This window comes from Chenopodium quinoa, unplaced genomic scaffold, assembly GCF_001683475.1.
Source record: "Chenopodium quinoa cultivar QQ74 unplaced genomic scaffold, ASM168347v1, whole genome shotgun sequence".
NCBI classification, from domain to species: domain Eukaryota; kingdom Viridiplantae; phylum Streptophyta; class Magnoliopsida; order Caryophyllales; family Amaranthaceae; genus Chenopodium; species Chenopodium quinoa.
In genome coordinates this window covers 2086656-2105271 of record NW_018742763.1, presented here as the reverse complement: position 1 = coordinate 2105271, position 18616 = coordinate 2086656, and positions in this window count along the sequence as shown.

Genomic DNA, 18616 nt, shown 5'->3' with positions numbered 1-18616 from the left:
AATCAAATGTTGTTATCATCCCTTCTCTTATGCTTCTCAAGTTTGAGAGGCATGATGGAACAGTCGGCTCCCTACGGAGTGACCATAAGATGGCCAAGGAGTGCTACCTCTCTTATGTCAAGTCCACTATGGTCGCAACTGACCTTAGTGGAGAAACTACTAACCTTGATCAAGTCAAGGAAGCCTCGCCTGCTGCAACAGCAGCCGGCAAGAAGAGAAAGGCCAACCAAATGATGGCCGAGAAAAAATATAGGCAATAGCAATCACTGACTGGTCAAAGGCCGGATGAACTCCGTCCCCAGCTGGCTGGTGAACTCATGGACATTGTCCTAGATGACTCTCGTCCTGACCGGACTGTTAAGGTCGGGACGACTGATTTTGCTGAACTCGGTGCAGACTTGTACCACTTGTTGAAAGAATACAAAGACATCTTTGCCTTTGAAGTGGACAAGATGCTGGGCATCAGCCCGAATCTAGCAATCAACAAACTTGTTGTGGATCATAAAAAGAAGTTAATAAGGCAAAAGAAGAGGAACCATGGTCACGAAAGAAATTAGGCGGCAGCCGCGGAGGTGAAAAAATTGTTAGATGCTGGTTTCATTCGGCAATGCTACATCCCTTATTGGGTTGCCAATGTTGTGCTTGTAAAGAAGCCAAATGGAACCTGGCGCATGTGTGTAGACAACACAGACCTCAACAAGGCATGTCCCAAGGATAGTTTCCTCTCCCAAAGATCGATAGTTTGGTCGACTCTACAGCCTGCCATGCCTTAATGAGCTTCATGGATGCCTATTCAGGCTTTCACCAGATACCCCTATGGCCGAAGGATCAAGAAAAGATGGCATTCATCACTAATCAGGGGTTATTCTACTACACTGTGATGCCGTTTGGTTTAAAGAACGCACCTGCTACCTTCTAGAGAATGATTAATACAGTCTTCGTTAATCTAATAGGAAGGAATATGGAGGCATATATTGATGATATGATTGTTAAATCCAAACTCCAAACGGACCATCTTACAGATCTCCGAGAAACATTCGCCACACTCAGGCGACACCAGGTCATGCTAAATCCCAAGAAATGTGTTTTTGGTGTTGAGTTTGGGAAAATCCTCGGATTTCTAATTGATTAAAGGGGGATAGAGGACAATCTAGAGAAAATTCAGGCGGTTTTAGACATGTAGTCAGCCCGCACTGCAAAGGAAGTTAAAAAATTAACAGGTTGTCTGACGACATTGGGGAGATTCCTCAGTCGGTCAGGCGAAAAGTGCCTCTATTTCTTCCAAGCAATCAAGAAGAAGACTATGTTTGAATGGAGAACGAATGTAGTGGCAGCCTTCTAAAAGTTAAAGGAACACTTGCACTCTTTGCTAAGGCTCATCAGTCCTCTGTCAAAGGAAGTGTTATACATGTACTTGGCCGTCTCTAATCATGCTCCCAGTGTCGTTCTTCTTGCTGAAAGAGACGGCTGCCAGCTCCCCATCAATTTCATCTGTCATGTCCTGAAGAATGCTGAGTTCATGGTTGAAATATTTTTCTTAGCTCTCCTCATGGAAGTTAAGAAGCAGAAGCCTTATTTCTTGGCACATTCGGTCATGGTCTACACTAACCAACCAATCAATCGGCCACTAACAACCATGGAATCATCCGGCCGAATGATTAAATGGGCAATTGAAATGCAAAGCTTAGAAATTACTTTTGAGCCAAGGAAAGCAGTGAAGGGGCAGGCACTTGCCGACTTCATTGTTGAAATGACTAGGCCGGCTGATCCAAAAAATCCTGACCAAGTCTGGAATGTATATGTGGACGGGAGCTCCACGATGAACAGTTGTGGTGTTGGCGTCATATGTTAGTCTCCTGAAGGGGATAAATATGAATATGAACTGCGTTTTAAGTTCCAAGCCTCAAACAATGAGGCAGAATATGAAGCCCTACTTGCTGGCATCCGCATGTGCACGGCGGTTGGGGTAAAGAAAGTGGACGCCTCGTCAAATTCACAACTGATTGTTAGCCAATACCATGGTGACTATGAAGCCACACATTCGGCTATGATCTAGTATCTATAGGCAGTAAAAGAAGAGGCCGAAACACTTGAAGAATTCCACCTAAGTGAAGTGCTCAGGTCCGAGAATAACCAGGCGAAGGCCCTCTCAAAATTGGCATCATCCGCCTCCTATGACAAACCAAGGTCTATTTTCTGGGAAGTGATGGAAAAAAGGAGCATTGAGGAGACACCTATTGGAGTCCTTTATCGAAGCTCAACTTGGATGGATGGCATCTGGGCATACTTAATTGACAGCACCCTGCTAGATACTTACCTAGAGATGATTGTAATGAAAAAGCGTGCGTCTAACTTTGAGATTCACAACGGGGAACTTTTCAAGAAAGGTTATCTACAACATCTTTTGAAGTGTATTACCCCAGAGAAGGGCCGTGAGGTCCTTGAAGATTTGCATTCAAGGTTCTGTGCCTCCCATATAGGCGGCAGGACACTAGCAAAGAGAGCTAGGCGGCAAGGCAACTTCTGGCCTACCCTAGAAGCAGACACCATGGATATGGTTAAAAAATGTGATAAGTATCAAAAGGTTTGGCAAGCTCATCCATCGTCCGCCCACTAACTTGACAACTATCCATAGCCTAGTACCACTCTCCAAATGGGGCATGGACATTCTGGGTCCCTATACGCTTGCTACAGGCGGACGGAGATATATTTTGGTAGCAGTCGACTACTTCACCTAGTGGGTAGAAGCGGAGGCAGTCAAACGCATCAAAACCAAAGATGTCATCTCCTTCATTTGGTGAAATGTCATCACTCGGTATGGAGTACCCATGTCTATAGTTTTTGACAATGTACCTCAATTTGAGACGCCTACTCTAAAAACCTGGTTGGGAGACCAAGGGGTCTCTCATTGTTTTGCATCAGTCGGCCGCCCCCAAGCAAACGGCCAAGTTGAAGCATTCAACAAGTTAATCTTTGATGGCAACAAAAAGAAAATTGAAAGAGCCGACGACCTATGGGCTGACGAGCTACCACATGTTTTGTGGGCCATGAGGACGACTGAAAAAGAGGCTTCTGGTGAAATTACATTTCTCATGATTTATGGGGCAGAGGCTATTTTTCCTATTGAGCTCTATGAGCCAACTCTCCGAGTCATGCTTTATGACAAAGAGGACAACTGGGTAGCCATGCGGCTAGCATTAGATTCACTTCCTGAATGCAGGGGAAATGCAGCCTTACGCCATGAGATCTATCACCTGAGAATGATGAGAGCTTACAATAAAAGAGTGCACAAGCCACCCCTAAAAGTAGGGGACTTTGTGCTACCAAAGATGGAAGTAGTCGGTAGGGCCAACGAGCAGGGAAAGCTGACTCCTAATTGGGATGGCCCCTACCGAATCTATGAAAAAGTTAAAGGCGGCACCTACCGCTTGGAAACACCAGACGGCAAGCAGCTAGCAAAAACTTGGAATGTAGACAACTTAAAAAAAGTACTACTTCTAAGATTTGTAAATCATTTGTAAACCTATCAATCAAGTTTGCAATTTATTTCAATTATTGTGCAAGTCTCCTTAGTGGGGCAAGCCGCCAGTGTAGAACACAGTCGACCTTATTTCTTTTAAGTACTTCAGTAAAAACATTAAGTCTAGACGACTTAGCAATCTGTTCTTTTCTGAAAAATCTAATGAGGCCACGGGCCGGATGATCAACCTAAGGCCCATGGTTGGATGATCTTTTTAAAATTAAACTAATACGTCTGTCCCAAAACTTGAGCAGGCGCGGCGACATCCATCCGGGTGAATTCGTCGCAAAGACCATCTCCCATTTGGGTGGCACATTGCTTTATAAACCAAAAACAAACGGCCCTACCAAGTGTTTCATAACAAAATCTCGTAGTTGTTTGACCTAAGACAAAGATAAACGTACCGCTATTCTGTCAACACGTGGTAGACAATTAAAATCTAAGTCATAAACCGCCTGTTATTGCTTAGGACAATACAGTCGGCATAATTTAAGTAAACAACTGAGCAAAACTTGGTGAATAAAGGGGTACCATGCGCCCAAAGCCGCCTGTTTCTTCCACTCACTCAAATCAAAGTGACTGAGATTGGTTTAACCCTAAGGGTTAACTCATAGTCACTCCAGCAAACTTGGGATCGAACCTAAACGGTGCGAAACAAGCCGCTTGTTTTTAAGAAAACAGACGGTACTCGGCCACTGTTCCTCAAAGTTATCAGCAGAGCATGCGGCCACGACCCACTATTTTTTCTGATTACTCGAATGCAAGTGACGGAGACTGATCAACCTAAAACGTGGACTCAAGTCCCTCATTCACCCTACAATTGGAATCTGAAAGGTACGAATGAAACCGCCTTTTTTTTGGCAAATAGACGACATTCGGCCACTGTTCCTATTATAGTTAGCACACCTTGGGACCTACTTTGATTTAAAGTATCCAAATTGGCGCATGTTCTGTACAAGCCCAAGCAGACGGACTATTTATAATCAATGACATAAACTAAGTACAAACTTAGTATATCGCGGTTTAATATATGACCGAGAGCCGACTTATGCTAGGTGTTCACCTAGGCAATGGCCAACTGACCGCCTGGTTTGGGGCAATCACCATACTAATTTGATTGACCTAGAATTAGTAATACTCAAAAGTATCAAAAATTCTAAGTCAATCAACTCAGGTTTGAAAACCAGGCGCCATTCTCCTAGGGGCAAGAACAGTCGGTATATAAAGCATTCATGAAAACAAGAAGCAAGCTACATACACTTAGCAAAATTCATGAAAAGCAAGAAGAGAAAAAACTTTAAAATTTGAAGAATACTTGCAAAAACAGCAGATGATTGATATAAAAAGTCGGCCAGGTGAGCGACTAGAAAAGTCAATATTTTAAATTGTCAATACACCCCGACCCCTTGGTCGGGTAAAGATACAGAACAAGCGGCACATAGGCCGAAGAAAGTTGAAATATAAAAAATTGGAATTCAAGTAGTAGGAGGAGGACCTCCAGTGTTGACAGCCGCTTGATTTGTATCATCAACCAATGCCTGTTCCTTATCGGCATTCGCTACCCCTTGCGGCGGCTCCTCGTCGGCGTCCGCCTCCTACTTCTCATCCACTTCTTAGTCCGACACCCCAGAAGTAGAGTTGGACGCCTCATCCGCCTCCTCCTCGCCGTCTGCCTGCCCTATGATGTTCTTGTTGTATTAATCAGTACAGACGGAGAATTGGCTCTCCCATTTTTCATAGCCGCTATCAGGGAAGAGGGCCGCCCAAGTCATCTTCATGATGGCGTTGGTGTCATCCATCATGTCCTGAACAAGGGCCATCCTCTCCTCTACAACTTTCTCTTTAAGTTTTTTGGGTGAGATCAGCCTCTTGATTCTGCAAGCGGCCCTTGAGCTTGTTCACCCGGGCGCAAAGTCCCTCGGCCTCCTTGTCCGCCATCTCAGCTTAGAGGTCCTTTATAGACTTCTCCAACTCCAAATCTTCTTTTAGGCTTCCTCTAAGTCCTTCTTGACCTGCAAAGTGGCGGACGCCTAGTAATATAGTATGTCAGTGGTCCAAATCTCATTTTGAGTTATCTGGAACATAGCTTTATCAGAATCAAAGGCGTCCATGGCCTTTGTAGCTTAAGACCATACACTCGCAACAAAGACTGCAGCCGACAAAAAACAGTCGTGAGTTACAGGCGACCAGGAAAACGTTTAAAATAAAAAGAGAGAGAGCTTTTTAACTAATTGTACCTCGGCAAGAAGAGCCAGGATGGCTTCAAGGTTAAGGGTGTCGACTCCCTTAACAGACTACCTGTCCTCAGCAGGGATGGCCTTCAGCATAGGCTTGGCCATCTAAACCAGGTCCAGCTCTTAAGGGGCATCTACGAAGTAGACTAATTAATATGCGGCATAAAAACAGAAAACCAGCCGCCTGAAATCAGAGGAGTCAGTTGCTTGATGAAACTTCGAAGATTTGAGCAAGTTATACCTCTCGCCGCCTCGTTTCCTCTTGGAGGCCGGCTGCTCCTAGGGGTGGCTGGAGTCCTTGCCCCACTTTGGGGAGTGCTTCCTTACCTCTTGGTCGTCTATCTCCTGGCGTTGCCAGGAGCCGACACATCCCCAGTCGTTTGCTTCTTGACCTTGGGGTCCGGCTGGGTAGAGGAGGAAGGTCTGATAGTATCGCTCTACAATAAGTCATTGAGTCAAAAACAGGCGACAGAAAAAAAAGGATAAATGGTACTAAGTTAAAGTAACTCACCCTAGGCGCCTGTTTGGCAGGCGACTCCTAAGTGGATCGCTTGCCCAGAATGGCCACGCGGGCGGCTACTTTCTTGGAGGCCGAGATTTTGTCCATGGATTTATCTACAAAAGATGAATCAAATGGTTAGACACAGAATCAGCTAAGTCTAGCAAGACACTCTAAGCAAGTGTTCCACTACCTCTCGGCATCTCCTCGCTAAGGTCGCAGGCGACCAGGTATTTTTCATCGTATAATCATTTATACTTTGGGATGTAATTTTGAGGGATGAACTCCCTCACCCCAGTCTCGGGGTTCACCTGTATGTAAACTTTGAAGAGCCCATGGTCCAAGATCTCTTCTTTTGCTTGTTGAGGAACAGGCGGCAGATCAGATCCGCTTATTAGGTAGGGTGGATCTCTATTCAACCTATTGAACTTCTTGTTCTTGACCTTATCAAGGTGAGAGACTTTCTAGAAAATGTTCCTCCAATCCTTCCACTTGTTCTCCTTTCCCATGGTCATCATGTAGCCTTTATGGCTAGGCAGCTGGTACCAGCCGGTACCGCTTGTTTTTGGGGTCCGATTGAGGTAGTTTATATGAGCAAAAGCTTCAAAGCTTGGCTCTACCCCATACATCTCGCAGTCAGCAACATAACCTAAGATGTTGAACCAAGAATTTGGGGCCAGTTGCCAGAGACCTAGCTGGTACCCATCCAAAATCCTCTCTATAACCATATGTAGAGGAAATCTTAAACTACCTTTAATGGCCGCCTCATAGCAGCCAAAACACTAGTCCTGTAGCAGGACGTCTCTTGCCAGTCTACCGTATCCTCGGCATCCAGCACTGTTAGATTGTAACCATAACCCATTTCATGGTCAGCCCTAAAACTCCAAATCTTTTCAAACATGGCCTTGCGCCTGCCTTTGGGATCATGGAAAAAGTAAGGGATATACATTTCTCTTTGGGTGGCAGCCGGCTCTGCCAATTTTTCGCCTTTTTCCATCTCATGGCTTTCTCTCGTTGTATGTAGCCGAAAATGCTCTTCCTCCGAGTCGCCAGAGTGCCGACTAGAGATGCTAGGCTCAGAGTCGTCGCTCAATCTCTCAGGCAAAGCAGTCTCCTGGCCGGATAGATCAATGATAGTAGGGTCATTATGAACCTTCTCCCCTGATTATACCAAATAGAATCACTTGGGGTGCTAGGGACGCTTGTCGGCACGTCCGAGATGTCACTAATGTGGGCGCATAGAATGAGGAGCAGTCTGACTCTGGGCAGTTCGTAAATGGTGGTCAAGCATGGGGCACGCGACACTACTAGTTCTAGATTTAGCCGTCGTCGGTGACTGGCTGATCACTAACCTAGGTCGTGCGGGGTGCGTTTGGGCTACCATTTTTGAAAAAAGAGAAAACAAAGAGAAAGTGCAAAAGGGAACAGGTGGTTACCTTTGAGTAAAGAAGTCTTGAAACGTTTGAAAAACTAAGCAGCTGAAGAAATAGGTGGTCTGGGAAAAGGCAGTCCATAAACAAACGACAGTCGTCCAAAATGTCAAAGCAAGCGTCCAAAGTTCTTTCTTAAAAGGTTTCTAGAATTTCCAAATGATATGGACACCCCCTATTTATAGGGGGATGATATCCTAGAGAAAAAAAAAATAAAAAATAAAAAATAAAAAATAAAAAACTTAAAAAACCGTTAGCCAACCATGGCGTGACACCTGTCACATACGCCACGTGGCATGCTACATCACCCCTGTGAGGGGCAAATGATTAGGGGATTTTTTCCCACCACGTGGACCACTCAAATCCTGCCACGTGTCATCCACGTGGACCAATCAGAGTCCACAACGTGTTACCTAGTGAGAGGTCCAAGGTCGACCAATCAGGCTACAACACGTGGCAAACAGATAGCCAACAAGGAAAGCTGGCCTCTTACGGCCCAAATTCCCAGGCATAGCCCAGTCACTCCTAGGTTTACTAAAACCTAGTACTGGGCACGTTTTCCAACACCTTATTAAAGGGAGTTGTTTCCCTCTGAGGAACATCTATTCAGAAATATTTAATTCACATTAACTCTCCATCAGAAAAAGAAAGACACCTGACACCTCGAACTGAGCAATTACACATTACAAATTGTCTCTTGGAATCTGAGAAAGACCCTTTACTTTCTACACTTTACTCCTCATACACGTTCTAACTTGATCGTCGGAGGCGGAACTCCCACCCACCGAAGTCTCCGTTGTTTTGCAGGTATAGGCGTCCACAGGTCAGTCTTGGAATGGTAACTCTCCCAAAGGATATCAAATAACCCCGAAACACCAAGATCAGGTGATTTCTCTTTTGTCACAGATAGTGATTGATGTAATAAAATAACGTGCCCCCTAATGGGATAAATGTCCCTATTTATAGGGTATTGGGAATAGTGCCTTTACGTAGTTCACTTAGACCTATGTTTGGTGGGCTGCACCGTTTTGTGGCTCCTCGCGAATTGGGCCCTTGAGGGCCGCCATATTCCTTCAGCATCAGCGTGCCACGTATCTTATGCTGATTGGCCGTTTTGGGCACTTCCTAGGGTGACACGTGTCACGTCTTGGTTGGACCACGGGACTTAGGTATTTTTACCCTAATTAAAATTCTTTTGCTAAGCTAGCTCACTTCCGCATAACTAGCGTAATAACAATCAATTGGCTAGAAAGAAATCAAGAATGAAACCCATCATCCTTAGTTCAATCTATCAACAATCTCAATTAAATCATCAATAATTGTTCATTTTGCATCATTAATCACCCATCATCTCGAACACTAGCTATTAAGCTACTCAAACATTATTAAATTAAATAAATAAACACAAGAAAAAATAGAAGAAATTAAATAACAAAAATAACAACAATAAACTAACACTAATCCAAGAAAATAAGCCAAAAATAATTAATCTAAATAAAGCATTAAAAGGTAGCAATAAATTAGAGGAGAGAGAGAGTAAGAAACACTTAAAGGTTGGATGAATCCCTCTTCAAATTGATTTTGAAGCAAACAATATTTTCTTGATTTTTCTCACTTTATCTCTCTAAAAAAATAAGAATCCTAAAACTAATCTAACCCTAAGCTATGAGAGAAAAATAAAAGAGAGTCCTAATCTGATTAATTTTTGGGATTGAAAAAGAGAAAATTAACCCCCAAGGAGGTTAATAATAAGAAAAGAAATAAAGAAATAAAAAAAGAAAATAAAAATAAAACCGTCACCGGCCCTTAATTCCCCTGTTTCTCTTCGTGGCTTCCCTTTGATCTTAACCAATCCAATCGTCATCATTCATCATTACCATGGATCACCTTCAATCAGCTACATCTTCAACAAGCATCACGAAACATCGACTGTTGGATTAATTACATCAATCAAAACCGTCTAATTTTATTAATTCCGTAGAAATCACACATTAAAACCGGAGCGACCTTTCACGGATCATCTCCCTTGCCAACCATGGGCGTCATTTGGGTCACTAGGAATTAAGGCATAATCATAGCTAGGGAGCTTGCCCTTGGTGCCCAGCTGAGCACTTCCCCCTATAGAGCTTTATTTAACCCAGGTGGTGTAATCCTATTGAACATCCAAATAACAATAACACAATAGTGGGCCATTTAGGGGCTCAAACGAAGTCCAAATGGGCCCAAATCTGGGGTCCACCGTATTTTGGGCCAAGGAATACCATGGTTGTGTCGGTTTTCTGAGATGAGGTTCTGAAATACAAGTTTTGGAAACAGGTATTTCGGAAAGCGCGAGATGCTTCTAGAAGGTTCCGGGCTTCATTGAAGAGTTCTTTTGAGGGAGTAATCTAGAGGGGATGTCTCTAGAATATTCAAGGTTCATCTTGTACATAGTAGGAGTTTCTAGGATTTTCTATGTATGTACATAAGTAGTGTACGTTCTAGAATGTTCTAGGTGAAAATAATGATGTCCTTCCAACAAGTGTATTATTCTGATAGAGGGTTCAGAATTATTAAAGAGCTAATTCTTCAGTAAGGTCAAGTGATCAGAATGCCTAGGTGGACGCCGCTTCCGATAAGTAATATTAAGGTATAATTAATATTACAGCTTAATCTTAACTGAACCCTTCGGGTCTAACCCAATCGAATAACCGACCTAAGACGACGAATTAATCCAAAGGGTTTAATGAGTCGTCGAAGTTTTACGAACACAGACGTCGGATATCGAGCCTAGGGCGTCAAGGCCAAGCGTTGCAAAATCACGAGCAACAAGTACAAGTATAGCCGTAGCACCACATTGGTCTAGCCATGTGGATGCTAGGCTAGACCAAGCTAGCATGAACCTAGCATGGCTAGGCGCAAGCCTAGACACACTAGGTGTTCTAGGCGCACCATCCCTAGCACTAGGTGCTAGCATGCGTGCGTGCCTAGCATGGCAACACCATCGCTAGCACCGAGTGCTGGCATGCGTGCATGCCTTGCATAGCAACATCATATGTGCTAGCTTGCGTGCTTGCCTTCGCATGGCAGCACCAAGTAGCACCCTATGCTCCGCAATGCGCATGTGCGTGGCCTAGGCGCCAGCATAATGCTAGCCCATGCTCAGCAACCCTACAACACTATAAACCAGCCAGCAAGGCTGTGCGTGTGTGTGTGCGATGGCCAGGCAACAGCGCCTAGTAGCCATTTATGCATATGCGTATACGGGTGCCTAGGCCAGTACGTGTGCATGTGCGTTGGCTAGGCAGCAGTTGCACTAGCAGTGCCTAGCAGCCAGTAGCATGCTTGGCTCGCTAGCAGCTAGTAGCATGCGTGGCTCGCTAGCAGCACGCATGCGCTAGCTGTGCTGGCTGGTACGTGATGGCCATGCTAACTGCGCACAACCTTGTAGTGCATGCTGGCCAGCAAAACAAGCAGCCAGCTCACCTAATGCTTGGAGCCTTTTTTGTGAGGGGTGGGGACCAACCCTTGGGCAAAGCCTTAGGGAGCAAGGAAATGGTCCCCCCCCCACCTACTCTTGGTCCTCACTTAACTCTCACTCTTCCCTTGACACTTGTTGCATTGTGATTGATTTTATTATTTATTTAATTTAGAATTAAATTAAATATCAACATCATTCATTCTCCCACATTGGTTGAGGAATGAAAATCAAGGGTTCATTTCCTTATAAATACCAAGGCCTGGGTATTTGGGATATAACACACACTTGAGTGGAATAGGAAAGGAAACTCCATTGTTGAGTATACCTTTAAATACGTAACACTCTAAGTTTATATATTGTCCGGACCTCGACTAACCTTCGAGGCTTAGGACGATCGGGTCGGGGTCGAGGGTACGTATCGTCAGAGGCCTTGCAGTTGCGAGGTTGAAGTAAGAGCTCTATTAGCGAGCGAAGCACGCGTCTAGGGTATAATTGTTTGTCCCTTATTCTTTTAATTATATCTTGCATGCTTTAATTGCTTTAGTTATCGGGGCGGGTCTTGGGGGGTTAATTTCCGCGTAGTGAGGTCACTACGAAACTTTACAGTGGTATCGGAGCCGCGCTCCTTTTAATTATTGCAATTATTTATTAATTAAGGTGGATTTAATTTCTTGTTTTGCTTTTGTAATTGGATTAGAAGCTCGTTTTAATTAGTTTTAAAACTCGTATTTTTATTGTTTTGGCTGTCGAACCCAGATTTTGGCTTAAAAATAGTGTTATTTGGGTGGAATCGTCATTCTGAATCTGTTTCAACCCTTTTCTAAGGGCTGTCCAGAAGCTAATTTTGAACCAGAAACCCAGTTTTTTTAGGGTTTTTTCGTTTTCAACGAAAAATTTAAATCTTTTGTGCCTTGATTAATGCAAGCATGTCAAGAGTAGATTAAATGCATTATTGCATCCCTAATCTACTATAATTTAAATATCTTTTGAGCATGATTATGGAGTTATAATATGTGCTCAAGTTGATATGTTCCTTTTCACATAACCTTATTTTTCACAATTATACAAATAAATTGCATCAATGTGTGAATACTTGTTGTGAATATGTAATTTTAAGTTCCTAATATGTTAAAGATCTAATCTTTAAGTGTTTATTGATTGGAACTTTAACCCTAAATTCCATGTTTAACTAATTTTGGATTTTTCATATTTGGTTGATTAAAATCCTTGAAGTTCAAATGCTTGTGAGTAAATGTTGATTAATCTTCATATTGGAAGATGTAATCGTGTTATTTTACACAAGTATAAAAGTTGGAAAATTTTATCATTGGATGATTTATTTATTTTTCCAACTCCCTATTTGTCAAATCCATTATATTATTACATATTGGTTAAATTAATTATGGACATAGCTTTTTCAATTTTAAGCAACAAGAAAGACCTAAAAATGTTCCAAAGTAATTTTGGAAAATTAGGCTTGTGCACCGTTAAAATTGAATTTAATTAAGTTGGACTTGTTTTTTTTTTCATTTTTTTCCCTAAATTAATTCTAAAATAAATTTAGATTAATTTTACGTTGCACGTAAATCGGGATTAAAATCCCGAGAAAAATGCACGCAAATCGAGGCAAAAACCCCAAGCGTCACCAAGGCCAGCCGGGCTGCCCAACAACCCGCATGTAGGTTGCCTATGGTGCGCACAGGGGGGCCAAGCCATGATGCTGTTGCGTGATGCTTGTGCTGGGTGCATGGGCCTTAGGCTGCTGGCGTGCTTGTGCTGCTGCTGGGCAGCGAGGTAGCAAGCCCCAGCCAGCTAGCCCATTGCTGCCTGCGCCAGCAAGCAGCTAGCATGTGTAGCATGCCTAGCGTTCTGTTGGTGCTAGCTAGCAGAGCTGGCTACGCTAGGCGTGCTTGCTAGCAGCCAGCACCACACACAACACTAGGCTGCCTAGCAGCCATGGTGCACAGCTCACTAGGATCCAAGTGAGCGGTTTTGGCTTAATTTCGAGCTATGTGTTTTTGCGAAAATTTTGCCGTTTTAAAAAATTTATGTAATTATTCAACGAGGTTAGAGCTCGATTTTTGCGGCTTTTGCAAATAAATTTTAATTTTGACAAATTTGGGTTATCCGACTTAATTAATTGGATTAATTAAGTTGGATGCGGAATTTAGTGGGAGCTTAGTTAATTACATGAACAAATTGCACCTTAGTAATACATAATGTATTAAAAAACTTTAACTAGTTTTAATTAGGCGCGTTAATCGGATTAACCACTTAAGTTAGTTACTAGTTTTGCGTATTTACTTGTATTATCTCGTAAAATGTATGGGCCATTCACAAATAGTGAATGGGTGAATGAAAGATTGTTTCAAAACAAATTTTAAGAAAATGGCAATTAGTAGGACCCGACTAGGATAGAAAATACGGACTGCGTTCCGTTATGTATTTTTGTAAATCTAAATACGGTTTGCGTACCGTTAAGTATTTTTGTACTTTAGATTAATCTTAGTCGTAGTAGCTAGTTATTTTATTTTGGCAAAGATGTCTCAAGACGGCGTTTCGATGAAGACGAGCCAAGATGAAGACCCTTGGAGATTTGAAGAGTTCAAGGGGTCATGCTAGTTGTCAAATGCATCTCTTTTTATGCTTTATATATATTGTTGTTATATATATATTTGATTCCTAGATGCATGTCTAGGATTTCAAATGATGCGATGATTAGTTAAGTTCACTTAAATCAACCAATATAGAAACCCTAGGTCCCTTAAAATATTGAGCTAAAATTTGTTGTTCCAAGAACAACACTTACCGAACTAATGAGCGCTTGTGATGGGCTACGCCAAAGCGAGGCATCACTACTTCCCTAGGAACGTAAGGTATGCTAGGTATACAAGTTGTCTTGGTTAAGCTCGACGATATCAGTAAGGAGTCCTTAGATGTCGTGGCAAAAGAGATAAAATGTCAAGGATGCATTAGATGCGACGTTTTATCAAACCGAGAGTTGCTTAGAGCTATCAGTAATTGGATTGCTTACCCTAAAATATCTAGTGTTAAGAAAAGCCAAAGCATGCTTAATCACTTTTTGATTTTTGGGATCTCAAAATCATTTTATTCTCGCCAAAAAGGGAAAATTAATGCGTGGATAAAATGCTCAATAAGATTGAAAATTTGCATGAACGCTTTTAAATTTCAAACTTATTGGTTTATGAATGGTTTTTCATTTCAAATTTTTTCAATTATAGAACAATGTCTACAAGTAACTCAAACAACAACCATGTGTGCCCAGAACTCCCCGAAAAGTTGGCATTTTGCCTCAACTTAGTCAACTTTTAGGAGTGGGAGGAGGAACTTAGGAAAATCCTCCAGAATTGTTCCCTAGAGTATACTCTTGATACTCCCATTCCAAGCTTCTTCTCTAAGGGAATCATGACCGATGAGGCTCATGAAGAATGGTCTTCCAATTGCAAGAAAGTCTCACGACTCATGGCTAATTCCATCCTGGAAGATTGGAAGGAAAGCCTTTCCTCCTACCTTCCGGATATGTTCCTCAAAGCACTTGAGGACGTTGTCCATGTAAGAGTCACCAAGAGTGACAATGGAAACTATGATGGACTCGTGTTTGATTTGAGTAGGTCACTCTCAAATATGAAGATAAGGCCACCAAATGCGGGTTGTCTTGCTAAGGAATGGCGTAGGCTTTGGACAAAGGTCTACAATGCCAAATTGAGACCCGTCATGCCCCTCCGACCTCATGTGCTTGGAATGACTAGGCTCTTCAAACACATGCAGCTTCTCGGGATCTCATTGGAGGATGAGATGGCGGGGCATATCTTACTTGCTTCGCTCCACTCGAGCTATGATGCACTTAGAGTGCATATAGCTGCGGGAAAGGAGACACGCTCCTTAGTGGAGGTGGTGCAACTACTCAGCCGAGCCACCGCCTATGGAGTGACCGAGAGGCCCTTGAGAGCAAGGAGAAGGGAGTTCAAGAAGGTCAAGGCAAAGATGCGATGCTTCTATTGTGGTGGTCAAGGACACTACAAGAGAGAATGCAAGCTCTTCCGGGAAGAAGAAGAGAGGAATGGAGCATTTGTCTCGGGTATCTTCCTTAAACATTTGTGAATTAAGCTTATCATAGGTAATAGATACCAAGTATGACTCACTTTATGTTGCCTTTTCAGGGACCAAGTGAGAAGCTTATCAAGTGTTGGTGCAAGGACAAGTAGACGACGAATATGGTTTTTCGGTCGTGCTTGCATGCACTATTTTGTCTATGACATGTAATTAAACTAATCCTAGTTTTCATCATGCTTTTGAACACACTATGATCTATGGTGTTGGACACCTAGTTAATTTTGAATGTAAGACTTGGACAACAGTTGTTTCAAAATTGTTTTACAAATATATGTTCAATGGAAATTGCATGTTTTACATATGATTAGACAAAAGTTGATACCGCTACTTAAACTAAGACCACTAAGAATTAAACTTCGTTAACAAACGTTAGTAGATATGGCTATGTCTACCTAATGTCAAATAAATCTGAATCCTTTGATAAATTCAAAGAATTTCAGAAAGAAGTTGAGAATCAACTTGGGAAGAAAATTAAAGCGCTTCGATCGGATCGAGGTGGCGAATATTTGAGCCATGAATTCACCAATCACTTGAAAGAAAATGGTATTTTTTCAGAGCTGACACCTCCCGGAACTCCTCAATGGAACGGAGGAATAGAACCTTGTTAGACATGGTTCCATCTATGATGGGTCTTAGTGAACTTCCTATCTCTTTCTGGGGACATGCGCTACAAACTACGGCACTAACATTGAACTGAGAAACCTCATAGGTTGTCTTTTCTCAAGATTTGGGGATGCGAAACATATGTCAAACGATTAATTTCGGACAAACTTCACCCCAAATCAGATAAGTGTTTCTTTGTGGGGTATCCAAAAGAAACCAAAGGGTATTACTTCAACAATAAATCTAAGAACAAAGTGTTTGTTTCTCGTGATAGTGTCTTTTTGGAGAAGGAACACCTTTCTAAAATGACAAGTGGGAGGAAAATCGACCTCGACGAAGTTTGAGAGGACGAGCAACAATGTCAAACTGATAAAACTGACAATCTAAGTGCTTTGGAAGCAGCGGAGAAGATTGATCAGAATCAAACAGACAATGTAAATGCTCAACCCATTACCCTTTGTAGGTTGCAACGGCAAAAATCTCAACCAGACAGATACCTTGGTATTGCCTTAACCGATGATCAAGACATCCTAGTTATGGATGGTGATGAGCCAGCGACGTACAAACAAGCTATGACGAGCCCTGACTCTGCTAAATGGCAAGAGGCCATGAAATCCGAGATGGACTCCATGTTTGAAAATCAAGTCTGCGACTTGATGAATTTGCCCGAGGGTTACACACCCATTGGTTGCAAATGGATCTTCAAATTGAAGACAAACAACGACGAAAATGTATCAATATACAAAGCTTGACTGGTGGAAAAAGTTTATAGACAAATCCACGGGATTGACTATGATGAAACCTTTTCACCAGTTGCAATGCTAAAGTCTGTCCGGATTATCCTAGCGATTGTTGCATATTACGATTATAAAATATGGAAGATGGATGTCAAAACCGCCATCCAGAATGGGATTTTGAAAGAAACTGTGTACATGACACAGCCAAAAGGTTTTGTTGATCCAAGCAACGCTGGAAAGGTATGCAAGCTTAAGAAGTCCATTTAGGGACTAAAGCAGGCAAGCGGAAGTTGGAATTTGCGATTTAATGAAGCCATCAACAAGTTTGGTTTTATCAAGAATACATATAACTCTTTTGTCTACAAGAAGGTTAGTGGGAAAGTCCTATATGTCGATGACATACTGCTCATTGGAAACAACACAAAATTACTAGAGTCCGTAAAGGGCTGGTCGGGAAAGTGCTTTTTAATGAAGGACTTAGGAGAGGCACAATACATATTGGGCATTAATATCTATAGGGATAGATCTAATAGGATGATTGGATTGAGCCAAAGTACTGAAATTGATAAAGTACTGGCACGATTCAACATGAAAAATGCTTAAAGAGGGCATTTACCCATGTCCCATGGCGTAACTCTCAGCAAGAATAGATAAGATTCCATATGCTTCGCTAATTGGATCAATCATGTATGCCATGATATGTACCAGGCCAGATGTATCGTATGCCTTAAGCGCTACGAGCCGATACCAATCAAACCTAGGAGAGGCGCATTGGACTGCTGCCAAGAATATCCTTAAGTACCTGAAAAAGAACAAGGATAAATTCCTGGTTTATGGTGGCCACAAAGGCCTTGTTGTTGAAGGTTACACCGACGCTAGCTTCCATACTGACAGAGACGACTTCAAGTCACAGTCAAGGTACATATTTTGCCTAAATGGAGAAGCATTTAGTTGGAAGAGTGCCAAGCAGAGCACAACTGCAGGCTCTACAACTGAAGCCGAATACTTGGCTGCTTCAGAAGCTCCTAAGGAGGCTGTTTGGATTCGCAAGTTCATCAGTGAACTTGGTGTTGTACCCTCTATCAAGGGTCCGATAGATCTTTACTGTTAAAACAATGGAGTTATCGCTCAGGCTAGAGAGCCAAGAGAGCACTAGAAGGTCAAACATGTCCAAAGGCAATTTCACATGATAAGGGAATGGAAACCCGAAGGTGAAATCAGAATTTGTAAGATCGGAACGGATGTGAATGTAGCCGATCCTTTGACTAAACCTCTGCCTCAAGTGAAACACAACGAGCATGTTGAGGTAATGGCGATAAAGCACTTTAGAGATTGGCTTTAAAATTCCCTGTACATGTGTTTTAATTAACTGGTCGTTTTAATGTAAGACACTGTATTGAAACCATTCATTTATGGAGTAATTAATTTTATGCAAAATTACAATTCACTCCATTGCTATTTAATTGTGGTTTAGAATTAATTAATGAGTCCATTCGATTTATGAAAAATATTCAAACCAGGGTATCAAGACCATGTTTTGGATAAATAAACACCTGTTAAGTGAACATTGAATATTTAAATAGAAAATTATCCCTAATCGAGGTCATTTAACTTATGGACGATTGATGACCACCAGAGATTAGTGTGTAGTATTATTTACAGCACCGTTTCTTGTGCTGCAAGGACATGGTTATCATAAATCATTTGCACAGGTGCTAGTTTGGAACTGCATCGGATCGACCTATGAGAGTACTTTAAGAGACTCAAATTGTAATAAGTACATTTCTCATTATTGATATCGGAACTTATACCTCGACCATGAGTATTGTGAAGTTTTCTTGTTTGAGTACTAGTCTTTTTTATGTTGCCTAACGTCTGCCGTAACTGGGGATCATAACGAGAACACTCGAGAGATTAGGTCCTCTTAGTACTAGTCTTTTTTATGTTGCCTAACGTCTGCCATAACTGGGAATGTCCCGCTATTAACAATAGGGAACAT